The sequence below is a fragment of the Diabrotica undecimpunctata genome, chromosome 7, assembly GCF_040954645.1.
Source record: "Diabrotica undecimpunctata isolate CICGRU chromosome 7, icDiaUnde3, whole genome shotgun sequence".
Classification (NCBI taxonomy): Eukaryota; Metazoa; Arthropoda; class Insecta; order Coleoptera; family Chrysomelidae; genus Diabrotica; species Diabrotica undecimpunctata.
In genome coordinates, this window is record NC_092809.1 from 65990135 (window position 1) to 66005517 (window position 15383).

Below are 15383 nucleotides of genomic sequence, written 5' to 3' on the forward strand. Positions count from 1 at the left end.
GATAGATAAGAACTTCTTTTATTTTATCCATTGTTTTATGATATCTTTTATACAGATTTTTTATTATTTTATTTCTTGTTTTATCTGTGTACTACAGTTAATTTTGGATAGAAGGTTATCTCAAAATAAATATTGAAGTGCTAAAATAAATATTTTTGTGTAAAAATGGATAGTAGTGCACAAAAAAAAAGAAGAATGCTTAATTTATCTAACAACAATTATACCACTTCACCCATATTACATACTTACACCCATATTACATACTGAATGTTTTATGTCCTATTTAGGGGTAATATGTAGTCAATATAAGTGTAGTTAGTGTCAAATTTGCAATGATCAATATAAGTAATAGCTTACTGACTGTACTTTACATGTTTAGTTCAAATAAATAAACCTTGTCCCTTCAGAAAAGAGCGATTGGAATGGCAAAGTCAACTAAGAAAGTGTAATGAATCTTGTATCACCCCAGATTCACACAGGTTAACCGGTGTTTGAAGGCAAGAGTCCTCATTGCAGATTTAAGGAAGATAACTACCATAAGGAAGTTCCTTTCGAGGGTTCAGATGGCGAGAAGCAGCTTATTTTTTTTTTTTTGTATGTCTTGCAGATGTGTTGGTCTAGCTAGTTTTTCCTCGATTCTAGTCATAAAATGGGTTGTTATTCGTGGAGTGGATGTTACGAATCTAGACTTTGTTTCTTTTGTTCTCTAGCTACTTATCTTCGGATATTATGTGGATTGATAACTACGATATTGTAGAGCTTATGTATGGATGTGAGTCTTAATATCCGCTGAATTTGGCTGACTAATTTATAGCTAAATCTACGTGTTAAGTATGTATTGATATCACCCATACAAGCAAGGTATATTCGGCAGCAGAAGCATAGAGTTCAAGCGTCTACGTTTTAAGAGTGGAAGGATGTGCTTCCCATTTTTAGCTGACAAGTTCGCGAAGAATATTATTTTTCTGGTTCTAGTTTTCCATTTAGTCTTAAACAAAGTTCTGTGAATTACTAATGAAGCCTATTGAAGCTGGCAATATTTAGCTTCAACTAGCAATTCAAATTAAAGGACCAATTTGACAAAAATCATATTAAAGGGGTGACTGAAGAATTAGCCGATTAATTAATTAATCATTACCCTGGATATGCCCGATTGTGGTGGTCTTCTTAGTACTTAAATTTTCGTAAAGGCTCGTTCTTTGAACCCCATAAGTAATGCCTAATATTTTACTTTTTATTCAAAATTTAAATTTTACATGCCTTTTATTACTTTTTGATGATATTTCGAATCAGATTTGTATAGCAATAATTTAAGGTATTAAAGAGCCTCTTTGTGGAAAATAAATAAGTTTGTGATATGGTTCGCAACTCATATATAGATAATAAAAAAATAAAGTTATAAAATAAGTGATGGTTCAGGTGATGGGTTTATCACAGATGTCAAAGGTTACATTTTAATTCAAGGTTCTATTTGCGTATTTTCAATATTAAAAGAGTAGGAAAAGACATGTTTATGCTTTTATTTTTTTTTAATCTATTCTATTTCCTTTCTAGAGTTCCGTCTTTTTTGAACGACCTGTGTTCTTTTTTCAATTGGGCACTTGTCCAAGGCTATGACAAATACTCTCTCCTCTGCCATTCTACATTAATATGACTGATTCATTATTTTCTCTAAACACTCTGTCCTCTGCTATTCTACAATAATATGACTGATTCATTTTCTCTTTCTTGCAGCTATTTTAATGTTTATCCTGTGTATCTTTTTCTTCTTCTTCTTCTTCTTTTTATATAGACATGACTCTGTCTGTTTTTCAATGTGCCTCCAGTAAGTTGCCGTTCCATGGTTTTCGTGGTCTTCATACTGATCGTCTTCCTATTGGGTAACCTTCTCTTGCCGTCTCTAATACTCTATTTGTTGTCATTCGGCTTATATGATCGTTTCATTCTACTCTTCTATTTCTTAACCAGTTCTTGATGTTCTCCACCTTGCATCTACGTCGTATATCTGTACTTCTAGCTCTGTCCCATAGTGTCTTACCATCAATTTTTCTAAGTGTTTTATCTTTGCTGCTTCTATGTGTTCTATGACCTGTGTCAGGTCTTGTTTCTGCTGCGTATGTCATTATTGGTCTGATAACTGTTTTGTAAATTCTGCCTTTGGTTTCTTTCCCGATATTTTTATTTCTTCATATTGTTTCATTTAGGCAGCCCGCGTCTCTGTCTGCTCTATTCAGTGGATCTTCCACATCAGTTTCGAGCTTTCCGTAGCTAGATAATGTGATACCTAGATATTTAAACTCCATCAGTCTTGTTCTATTAGCTGACCTTCCAGCTCCAATTAAGATCTTAGTAAACTTGCTGTTATAACCATGCATGTTGTCTCTTTTGGAGAAATTAACATGTTAAATTTTCTGGCGGTTATATGAAATTGGTGTAGCATACGTTGTAAATCATCTTCACTTTGAAAGAATAGTATTGCGTCTTCTGCATAGCAGATTATTTTAATTTGTTTTTTTCCCATTTGGTATCCTCTTTTATTTCTTACTTTTTTATTATTTCATTAATAATATGGTTGAACAATAGCGGACTCAGGGAATCTCCCTGTCTTATCTCATTGCCAGCTTCAATAGGGTCGGTTAGCTCTTCTTCTTCTTTTACTTTTATTGTGTTGTTTTGGTATATATTTTCGATTGTTTTGATTATTCAATAAAATTGACATTAATTTGATAGTTTCCATTTTATTAGTACTGATGGTATATAACTAGCATATGTTGGTACTATATATCAATTTGAACATGTGGAAGTGAGAGCACTCTCTTGTTAGTAATTTCAGTGTAAATTATTACGAAACCAGAAATAACCCATAATATTCTCCCCGTGTGATCTTAGTATTTCCGTTGATTCAATAGTATAGGGTATCCAATATTTTAATCAACGGTAAGCCAGAGTTTTATTAGTTTTCATATATATATATTTGCAAAATGAAGAAGAAAGTTCAGTACAGGCAGTTAAACAGCTGATCTGTCAATTTAGAAGTAAGAGCAAGTACCAACTTGCTGAAAAGCATCTTCTTCTTCTTAGCCTTGTGTCGTCCACGTTTGGACATAGGCCTCTCCCAACTCCTTCCATCGGTCTCTATCCTGAGCAACATATTTCCAATTTGTTCCGGCTATTCTTTTAATATCATCAACCCATCTCATCTGTGGTCTTTCTCTTGGTCGTTTACTTTCGTAAGGTCTCCAATGTTGTATTGTAGTATTCCAACGTTGTTCTTTTTGTCTAGCAGTCTGGCCCGCGAAGCTCCATTTAAGTTTGGCAATTTTTGTTGCTATGTTCTCGACTTTTGTTTTTGATCTTACCCAGTCGCTCCTCTTTTTATCTGACAGTCGTATACCTAACATTGCTCTTTCCATTGTTCTTTCTGTTGTGGCTAGTTTATTCATGTTTGCCTTGGTTAGGGTCTAGGTTTGCATTCCATATGTCATGATAGGAAGGATGTATTGGTTGAACACTCTGCTCCTCAAGTATTGGGGTATTTTGCGGTTCTTAAGCATCCAACTAAGTTTTCCAAATCCTGCCCATGCTAGTTTTGCTCTTCTCGTAATTTCCGCACTTTGGTTCTCTTTGTCAAGTCTCAGGATTTGGCCTAGGTAGATATACCTTTTGGTCTGAAAAGCATACCATACACAAAAGGGATAATAAAATGTACTGCACAAACTATTGCGATATAAGATATATATATATATATATATATATATATATATATATATATATAAGCTATATATCTGTTAATTACTAGGATATACAGTATTTTTTCTAATACACCTGGAACGATTGAGTGAATAGGTGAACTATCAAATATGAGACTAATAGTGTAGAATTAGAAAAACTAATAAATCGTTGATCAATTATTTACTATTAGGCAGTTAATGAGAATTGTTGGGAATACAAAAAAAAACATTAAACTAGTTATTTATAGATTTTAAACAAACACATGATATAATCATAAGAATAAAACTATGAAATACCATTGCAGAACTAGGCTTACCTAAGAAACTAATTAATTTAACAAGGAGTAATCTCCAAGTAAATACTTCAAGGAAAACTGTCGACTTATTTTCAAATGTACTGCAAAGTGCTTTAAAAAATTTAAACGAATTAGGGTAACATCTGTTTTGAAAACTAAATATTATGAGACGAATTGGGGATATTATAATACACAAACTAAACTGCTTGCCTACACAAAATATCAGGAAAATATGATACGGCGAAAACGACTAATGACTTTACAGCTAATTGCCATATAAGTATCAATGTAACTATAGCTCACAAAATGGGTTCAATTACATTGCAATTTTTAAATTTTTCGTGATAAAATGAAGTGATTGATTGTTGTTTTGAAAAGGTAAGTTGTTTTTTATTTTTGTATTCCTATCATCTGATATTGTAATATCAACAACATTTTTCATAATATATTCTGAAATGCGCTTTCTATTACTGATAACGAACAAAAGTTTTTTTAACTTCTCGTTAATATAATTATGTAGGAATTTAGATTTTTTCTTACTATAGTGCTAAAGCACAAATGTAGTTATAGTCTACCGTATTTTTTCATAGTGGTCATAGTTTTTAATTGTAGTATAGCTTATGTGTTTATAATAACTAGCACATAGAAAATAATAAAATTTTGTACCCTGTGCTTTATGTTTATTATCCTTTATTGTATTGGAACATCTAGAAGTATAGTAATACATTTTAATTGTTGAACAAAAGAGAAAATAAAATACTTTTTGTGGTGTGCCACTTAACCATACACAAAATCGTACACAAATAGTCAAATGGTAGTAAAAGTTTCCGATATAGGCCGCCAGACGGCAAAGGCATCGATGCGCTCGATGTCTATACTATGAAATGTTTTTCATATAGTCTTCGGATCAGATTTTTTCAAAACATTAAATTACATCTTTTTGTCTTTCTTTATTTAGGCTAACCGCTACTGTTTTTTTCTTCAGCGTTTCTTCTTAATCTACATTAATGTTATATTTACAATTCTTTCTGGAACGAGCTATAATTTTTCTCAAATAACCATTTTGTGTGGTTTAGTCGCCTTACGGTTTAGCGTGCTTTGGCTCTTTAAGAGCGTAGGCGCAAAATTTCGGGCTAATGCTTTTTAAATGCATTCACTTTTTTCGAATCCTAAAAAAACTAATAAGTATTTTTGACAAATTTAAAGGCAGAATGAAAAGATACATTATTACTGAGTGCCGAAAGTCCCTGAAAACTTCTATAATATTTATTTTAATAAGTTACAGGGGTGAAAAAAAAGAGAAAATTTAGTGTGATTTTTAATTTCAAATATCTCGTTCAAAAAAAAACTTTTTGTTTACTCTAAGGGACTTTTGGCCCTCGGTAATAATGTTTAAATTTTTTAAAAATATTTGTTAATTTTCTCAGGATTCGAAAAAAATGATTGCATTTAAAAAGCATTGGCCCGAAATTTTGCGCCTACGCTCTTAAAGTCCCTTTTAATATTAATATCGTTTGAGAAATTTTTCCCAGATGACTAAATAAATTTCTTTAACATACAAGAGAGAGGACGTAGAGTAGGGCATAACGTAACTTAGATGTTGAATGAAAACTGCAAATTGCTGCTTAGATTGACAAATACCACTCCTCATACCTAATAACTTTTGTACCCATCTTTGCTGTGTTGGGCAAGATTTAGTATTGGTGACGTACATGATCTTCCCTGTCTATAGCAACTTTTGTCTTTTAATTTGAGTTTTTCTTCTGTTTTACCTCTTGAGAAGTATTTTGTAAAGCTGACAAAATAAACATATTGACCGATAGCTTTTGTGGTCGTTGGAGTTTTTGCCAGGTTTAAGCAAGGCAACAACTTTGTCTTTGCTTTGTTTGTCTGAAGACTTTGGATATCAGTAACTCTTGTATTTTTGATCCAAATTTTATAATAAGCTTTGTGCTCAGATCTTCAGTCAGTGCCGTACTATTCTTCATTATATACGTAGATAGTGGATCCAAGCTTAACATCGTTAAAAGGTTCCTTCAGCTGACTGGTTTTGTCCTCTCTCATTTTAAGTTTTTCTTTGCTTCTTTGCCGGCAGAGATAGCACTTTTACATTTATTATGTGATTTTCAGCGATCAGCTTAATACCAAATACACTATTTTTTGCCCTCTATTTATTTTGTGCACTAGAAATACGTCACATTTGTGCTAAGCGCATATGTCTGATAAGGTTAAGTAAAGTAAAGTGTCTTTATCTCTAGATAAACCCTTAATATTTATAGACATTATTAGAATAATTGATCCTAAAAAGGACCGATTTGACAAAAATCATATTGACCGGGTGATTCTGATTAGCCGATTAATTAATTATTCATTACCCAGGGTACAACTGATTACGGTGGTCTTATTTGTACTCAAATTTTCGTAAAGGCTTTTCTTTTGAACCCCATAAGAAATGGCTAATTAACTTTTCATTAAAAATAATTTTACACACTGTTACTTTTCGACGATATTTCGAATCAGATTTGTATAGTAATAAGTATAGTTAATATGGAGTCTCTTTGTGAAAAGTAAATGAGTTTGTAATATCGGTCACAACTCATGTATGAATGATAAGGACATAAACGGTTAAAATAAGTGCACAGAATTTTAACTAAATATATCGGCGCCATTGTTTAGGAGATGGATTTATCCCAGAGATTAAAGGTTAAATGTATATTCCAGGTTCTATCTACGTATTTTCATTACTAAAAAAGTATATTTAAAATAAAGGCCTTAAGATATATTTAGGTTCAATGGAAATTAGAATCTATGGAAATTAGAAAATTAAAAAATACAGACATAATTATTCTGAATGACAAAATTGAGACAAACAGTTGCCTCAAGTATTGTTTATATTGTAAAGGTTATCGTCATAGTATAGTCAGAACGCAACAAGGTTCTATTGGCTTTTCTGCTTTTTGTCTCCTCATTCCTATTGAAAACAGCCACATAAATAACGTTTTAAAAATATATATCAATATTTCTGTAGTGCCTTTCCTAAGATAACTTTTTTTAAGCCTACTTCATTTGACTACATGTAACGGATTTGATAGTTCCCAACAGATAAGTATTGATTGTAGATTGGATAGCAGTTGGTTGTACAGGCATGTGTTGATAAATATGATGGGTCGGTAGGTAGTCCCATTATTCCTAAATATGATCATATGTTACCTCCCCTGTTGATTCGTGGACGTCCTAAGGGCATTTTTTCTCTCGGGGCATTCTCCCAGTTTAACTTGGCAATGCAGTTATTAGAAAGCCTTTGGATGTAGCCAGCGTAACTTTGGCGTTGAGATTTAGTCTCTTGTATGACGATGTTATCTTTATATATCTGTTAGACCTTGGCATTAGTTCCGGTTCGTATTGGTTAGTATTCGGACCTTTGTAAGTTGGAAAATAATTCTGATGGATTTTCTAGTAATCCTGATCTATTTAATACCTAAGTTTTACTTACATTGTTTTGTCAGCGTTCTCGTCACATTTTCAGTCAATAGCACTGGTTTAATCACTGTTTTATATATCCTGATTTTAGGGATTTGTATTAGACTTCTGGATTTAAAAGTGTTATGTGGGTTATATTTACATCAGTTAGCTACCTGAATGTTCTATTTTATTTCTTATGTGACAGCGTTATCTACGATACCTAAAACGCTGCAATCTTTCAAAATTATATGGGTTTATTGTTACGTTATGCCCTACTCTACGTCCTCTCTCTTGTATGTTAAAGAAATTTATTTAGTTTTCTCATTACTTACTATCAGACCGTTTTTTGTTACTAATAGCAATATTTTATAGCATTCTAACATTTAATCTATGAATTAAATCCGGATAGCAAATAGATATTTTTCACTTTCTCGGAGAAATAATATTCTAACATACAAAATCCTATTAAATTGCAAAAACCTTTCTTGCATATTATATTTACTTATGAGGGACATCAGAAATATCAGTACCATAATAAGGCGTATAGTCCTGGACTGGCTAATCGTTGGATAATTGGAAGCATGAGTGTAGCAGTTATAATGTTTTCGGGACTGCTACCTGGTATCGGGGAGCAGAGATATCAGTACCAAGTTAGTGCATATAGGAATTGTTGCTTGAACTTTATTATTATTAAACAGCACTATATTTCCTAGTAAAATCCTCATGACTTTACAGTAAGACAAATTTTCGAACGTTGGTTATGGAAACATCATATACATACCACCGGATTCCCTAGATCGACATTCAGCAAAATTCTTTTAATAATGATGCGGGAGTAAAAATATAAATATCTGGGAGCTTACATCATCAAAGAATTAGATTCAGACTAAGAAATCAGGGTACGAATAGAAATGGCAAGGGCAGCGTTCTTAAAATTCAAGCAATTGTTCTGTGACAAAAATCTTAATACTGCGCTGAGACTGAGGTTTGTTGAATGTTACGTCTGGTCTCAACTATTGTACGGAGTAGAAATATGGACGGTAAAAGCGCAAATAGTTAGGAAGCTTCAAGCCTTTCAATTTTAGATATACCGGAGAATGTTGAGAATTCCATGGACTGCCAGGGTCACCAATGAGGAAGTGCTGAGAAGGATGGGTCGAGACAAAAAATTGTTGAGAACAATAAAAGTATGCAGGACTGCATACCTGGAACACATCCTAAGGAATATAAAGTCTTCTGCAGGCCATCATGCAGGGTAGAGTCGATGGCAAAAAGGGAATAGGTAGAAAGAGGAAGTCATGGCTGCGAAATATTCGTGACTGGACAAACATGACTGTAGACGAATTATTCCACGTTGCAAAAGACAGAGATACTTTTAGAAATGTGGTCGCCAACCTCCGTTAATGGGGACGGTATAGGAAGAAAAATAATGATACGCTAAAAAAAAACAGAGATGAAGATAAGCGCCAAGAAACTCTGTGTTATAAAACAGTTGAATAAAATACAGATTCCCGATTAAAATATTCAAAAATTTAATGAACAGCTTACTAAAATAGAAATAACGTCTATTTAAAATGCAATTCATTAATGGCTCAAGGTACAAAGCAGTCCTAGCATCTGCTAATGATATTGATCTTATAAGAAACTCTCTCCGCAAACGACATCTTCAACAAAGTGAAGAGAGCACGAAAAATGTTTTACTTAAAATCAACAAAATAAAAACCAAATACAAGCGAATCAACAGAAGAAAGCAATTCAATACAGAGCATAATTCACTTAAGACCTATTTTAATACATGAATGCGAATCATGGACAATGACTAAAACAAATAAGGAAGAACTCCGAATATTTGAAAGAAAAATAATAAGAAAACTTTTTTAACCTCATTATCATATTGCTACAAATCCGTATAGAATAAGAACACATACTAAATAAAGAAAGCTCTTATAAATATATTGTTTAGGAAAATAAATCGCTTAAGGTAGATCGGACACATGCATAGACGCCAAGATGTCAAACTTGGTTAAAAAACGTAAACTAATTTTTGAAACCAAATTCAGTATTTTGCTTTAATCTGTGCCTTCTAAGAATTGCAAGGAAAAACAGACGTTGATAAAACTGTTATTAGAGACATGGGGAATCTAAAAATTGCATTCCACAACATATCTCCTCAACTAAGCAAAAATCCTTAACGAATTGGTTTCTAGTACTCGTACAGAGTATATCGGAATAAAAGGAAAAAGACAGTTAAGCAAGAAGAGGTGCAAGCATTTACGTTTTAAGGGTGAAAGGATGTGAGCCCCATTTTTAGCTGACAAGCTTGCGGAGCATACTATTTCTGGTCCTTAGTTTGCCTTTTAGTTTTAAACAAGATTCTGTGATTGACAACGTGCGATATAAACTATCTACAAGGTATTTATAGGAAATTCAGAGTTCAAGGATTTCAGCACACTATTGGATGTTCAGTTTTGTGAAAGCGCCTGTGTTGGGAAAATTGAAGGAGCGTTCCTAAGATTTTCGGGGTTTGGCTTAAAATTAAATCGTAGTTCATTTTTAATATATTTAAGGCATCTATTAGATTGTTTTTTTCACTCCAGCAACAAAAGTTTTGGTTGTGCAATGTATGGTCTACATGAAAATCCTAGTATCTACTGGTATCTGTTGATCATTTGTGTAAATGTAATACAGTGTAGGTGCCATTACGCTACCCCAAGCGAGACCGTTTGTCTGCGTTCTCCATATTACCATTTAATGATACGAAAAATCTTCTGTTCTGTAGATATACGCGGATAAAACGATGTATCTTTCGTACTATTACGTACGTTATAAGTATTACGAATAAAAATAAATAAGCAAGAAGAATATAAGTGAACCATATTTAAAATAAGTGACAGAAAAAAGAATATTACATAATACATTTACTTCTAAATTAAAAATAAAATACTCGTATGCCTGATAACGAAAGATACAAAATTTACAAGCGACAAAGTATTTTTTAAAACAACCGAACATATTATATGTAATAATTGTAATAGATATGTTGGCTATAATCAAATTACCATAAAGTCACCGAAATATTTTATCTGAGTAATGACTCACTACTGATTGCTACGGTACGTTATACGATACATTTATAGTTAAAAGCGAAATTAGGTGTTATGCCTACTTATTATTTTAGTATCTGTTACAAGTTACATACTAAAGTATTATAGTAAGATATTGAATTCCCTACATTTAAAAATTGAAATATTGAAATTAGACAGTAAAAAATTATAATTTTAAGATTGATTTACAAATTATTATAATTTAAATTTTACTACTTTATGAAACAAACATTGTACATCATAAAACGTAGCAATCGAAACATCGGAACGTACATTTATATAATAAATTTTTCAGTGTCAATGCATTAAAAAAATACTAATACATAAAAATTGCCTTTTCCAAGCTTATAACAGACACTAACTTAAGTTTAAAAATAATTAAAGCAAGTAATATAAATTACCACCATAAAATATTTAACTACATTAACCAAGTATTTGTGAAATTTCGGAATGACTAAATTGATTGATATTTAAATAAATTTCAAGTTCCAAAACGTACCTGCTGTAAAATTTAAAAATCTACGACTAATCAAATTATTGGCAACATCGGAGGAGTTTAGTTGTGTACGGGGAAGAATACATACGGATCCCAAAAGTGTTTTACCCTATTACGGAGTTCATTTAATCCTACGTGTTGGTCGGAGTCTACATAAAGCGCTACCCAGATAATAATATACACGGTGTATATTCTCGTGGAGTTAGTATAATACCGTTTTAGTACGGGGCCCACATTAACCGCTAGATCTATATATATATATATATATATATATATATATATATATATATATATATATATATATATATATATATATATAAAAGAAAAGATCTACGTTTGTATACATAGAAGTAACGATAGATGTGAAATAAAATATGGAATGAGTCGCAGAGACTCGCCCTTATATAACATAATTGAAAATGGTTTCTAAGGCTCTAGGGTGATTTGGATCGCCAAGAATTTTAACCAGAATTTACGAAACAAAGAATGAATTCAACACATATGAGTATGTCTATAGGATCTTATTACTAAAATGGGTGATTTGGTAGATCACTGAAATAAAATTGGCTGTGGAGCCTGTATCTAGCACGATACGAATTCTAAGAAAAATGCGAAAACTAATTTGACTATCAACTATATGGAAAAAAATAGAAGATGACATTAAATGTGGTTGTATAGCAAATTAGAAATGTTGATATTTAAATAAGTGGTTGTCTTAAGGACAAGATAAATTTGGATTACACAAGAATTATGTGGATTATCCAACGAGAAAAGTTCTTGAAGCCGGTTAGTCACAAAAAATACGAACATTTATATGAATGGTGAGAACCAGAACACAAAACACATTTAGCACCCTGATTAGTTACCATAGGGTGCTTTTTTTCACTGACGAAATCACAGGTAACGGAGATTTTATCGAAATATTAAAATAAGACAATGATGATCAAGAATGAGTAGAAGAAGACAATGAATTCAATTAAAACAAGGTGGTGAGATGTATGAGAATCTATCCTGGCTACGAATAATAATGAAGGTGTGTGGTTTTGATACTTGAATGCATGTCATAGGCCTCCTTGAATCCAGATAATGCTGAGTATGGCGCGAAAAGTTGGATTTGTTCATTTTGTTAGTCATTGTAAGATAGAAGAACGAAAGAGAAGACAATGCAAACATAAATTAACAAATCAACACGAAGAGAAGATCTATATTTATATATGTGTTTAAATTAATATGCAAGACGTACATAATGTATTGGAAAGTATAAATAATTCACAAAAATCAGACCATAAAAAAATGTAAAAATGTTATACAATATATGATAAATGTAATATAAATGTATAATCAATATATGATAATAATTAAAATATAAATAAAAGTATTTTACCTACTGATATTATGAATTAAAAAAATATAAATAAATTTGAAAATTACTGTGTAAATATGATCCAATTTAATTATGCAAATTACATTTAAAAATAATGGCGAAATATCGAATCAAAGTTAAATTCAAAGGAAACAAAACAACTAATTAAATGAAACAAAATAAAATTAATTCAATCAAAGTTATAATTATTTATCGTCCGTCTCGTAGTGACCAAGTGTTTTGTGTAAAACTTAAGAGCTCGCTGGCAAAATGATATTAGAATAATAATAAAGAAAAAATGCAATATTTTGACTGTAAATAGAAGTAGCCAAAAATAGCAAATATTATTATTGTGAATAAATTACGAGAAATAACTAGCTTTAACTTATCACTGTTATCTGTACAAAGAGCATTGACTTACCGCTTGAAATACTGGTGTGTTGATTGTAGCAGGCAGAAGAATTGGTCGCTGCGCGCCACGCCTCAAAAGAGAAACTAACCCATATACTCAATGTTTTAAGTATACTGTCGCGTGATGAAGATGTCTTGAGATGGTCAGAAAGAACCCTCTGGCCGTCCTTAGGTGGTCAACGCTTCTTAGGGCAAGTGCATCCCCTAAATCAACGCTATTGTAACGCGCTTTTGCATAGCGACATAATTTTCAAATAACAAAAGAAAGTCAACAACTTCGAACTTAAAATAGACTAAAGAACAGATGTGCTAAAGCCATTTTGATAATGAGATTTTACGATGTAACAGAAAAAAATGTATTTTAAAGCAAGTAAGTTAGAATATACTATTAAACTAGATCATATTATAGTACAGTAAAAGAAAGTTAAAAAATGTAAGATACGAAAATAAATACTACTTATTTTTCTCAACAATTCTCCTGCTCCATAAACTAATGTTTTCAAGTACAGCTGAAAGTATAATTATAAAAAATAGACATGAAAAGATCGATATATTTATAAAGAAGTAAGTGAGAATAAAATATAGATTGACAAATAAGCGACGGTTATATTTTGACCACAGGACATTGTTGGATGCCATCTGAGGTTGTGCTTAAATTAACAACGCGTACAATGTCATCAATTAGAAAAAATAGCGTCGAATCAGTAGAATTTTTCGACTTACTAAACTAGAAACACTGTGTCAAACACAATACGATTGGCCCTTTTTCCTATAAGAATTCCGTGGGCTGTGCGAAAAAACAAGAAGAAGAACAGCGTCGAAATCTCGGCATGGTGTCGCATTTCTGAAGAAAATCTTCAATGACAGCTGGAAAGTAATGATATTTCAGCGAGCTCCACGGTAGGAAAATGCCATTTTGGTGAAAATTGTAACAATTGTGGCCGGTGATAAAACACGACTAACACAATCAGAGAGGTTTTGATTAGAAGGCATATAATGCCAAGTAGATTGTGGTATCAGTGTTTGTATGTGTTAAATATGTTTGACAATTTATGGGTAGAAAAATTAGCCCAAGGGGGCGCAATCGTCGAGTCAGATCAAATATTGGAAGATCGGAAGAAGAACCCTTTGACAAAGGTGACTAGATCAGCCAGCAATATGGCTACCAAGAGCTCCAATCTTGTTGAGTCAGAGCATGAAAACTGGACGAGACTCGATGACAAAAAGGACTAGATCAGAAATGTAACACATACAAGTACAGAGATCAAATGTATCTGTTCAGATGTTTCATCATCCCACGATACATTAAAGTACCACAACGGTTGTAGAAGACGTTTGACTAGCAAACACACATGGAAAAAGAATAAAAACAAGAGGATATAAACAAAAATACGACTGATTTACAAACGAATAGCGCGCTGTGTACAAGGTTTGTCAAAGGGACGAGGAGAATAAGAAAAGAAGTCAGGCGTAGGATTCCAATTTAGGCCCAGTACCGTGAAAATGGAAGGTTCCTCTTTGTCAGAGAACTACACGTCAAAATTTCTAAGCCAAAGCCTTGAAAATAAACGATGATAGTTGCTGACGTGAAAAGATAAAAGAGAATCACTCGTAGCGTGATTTTGACGGACGGCCGTCGAGATGGTTGCCGATCCATTGCCTAGCCAAAAACCATCGAGCTTTAAATGGTAAGCGGGTGCTCACTGCAGAAGGTGAGTAGATAAGAGAGTTACTCTTGTAGAGTTTTTAAGCGAAATGAAACAAGAAAGTGCCGTAAGTAACGGTACGTGGTAAAATCTCTTGAAGAGGTTTAAAAAAGTCCGATCTCCAAAGAACCCATTTTATGGTTCCAAAATTCCTTATTTACTTTAATTTGTCGATACGTTTGCTTTATATCGCAAATAAAACAACAACAAAAATATCGAAAATTAAGTAAAAACCAATTTTACTTAAATTTTTCTTTACTTGAAACAAGAAACAACAAAACTTTAAACTTTTGATTAGCCTAACAAAACCTCAGTTCATAAATTTGAATGCTAATGACCATGATGTCGAAACGATCCTTCACAGATATAAAATTCAATTGTACAAACACTTACAGCTTATTTTCTTCTTGAGTTGTATGTTGGAAAATACCCAGAAAAGTCCAGTCTCCTCAACGATGTGATCTCTCCTTTTTGGCACCTCGGCTCTTTCTTAACGTCTCTGCAAACCTCCTGCAGACTACACAAAAAACACCTGATTCACTTCTCCAAACTCAGCTACTTATTTATGACACCAGGATCTCCTTTTGTCAACTTGATGCCGTAAGAATACTTTCACATATACTTCATAAAATGCCCATGGTAGATACAAGGACCTCTTTTAATCTACTTGTTATCTCCTTCTTCAAACTATTCACTTCTTTTCGTTACGCCGGTATCCAAACTCACGAACCACACTCTATCTTGAGACAAAACGACTGTTTCTTTTCGATTACCAAAATATGACTAACTTCTCCTGTCTCATGATCGACTCCCA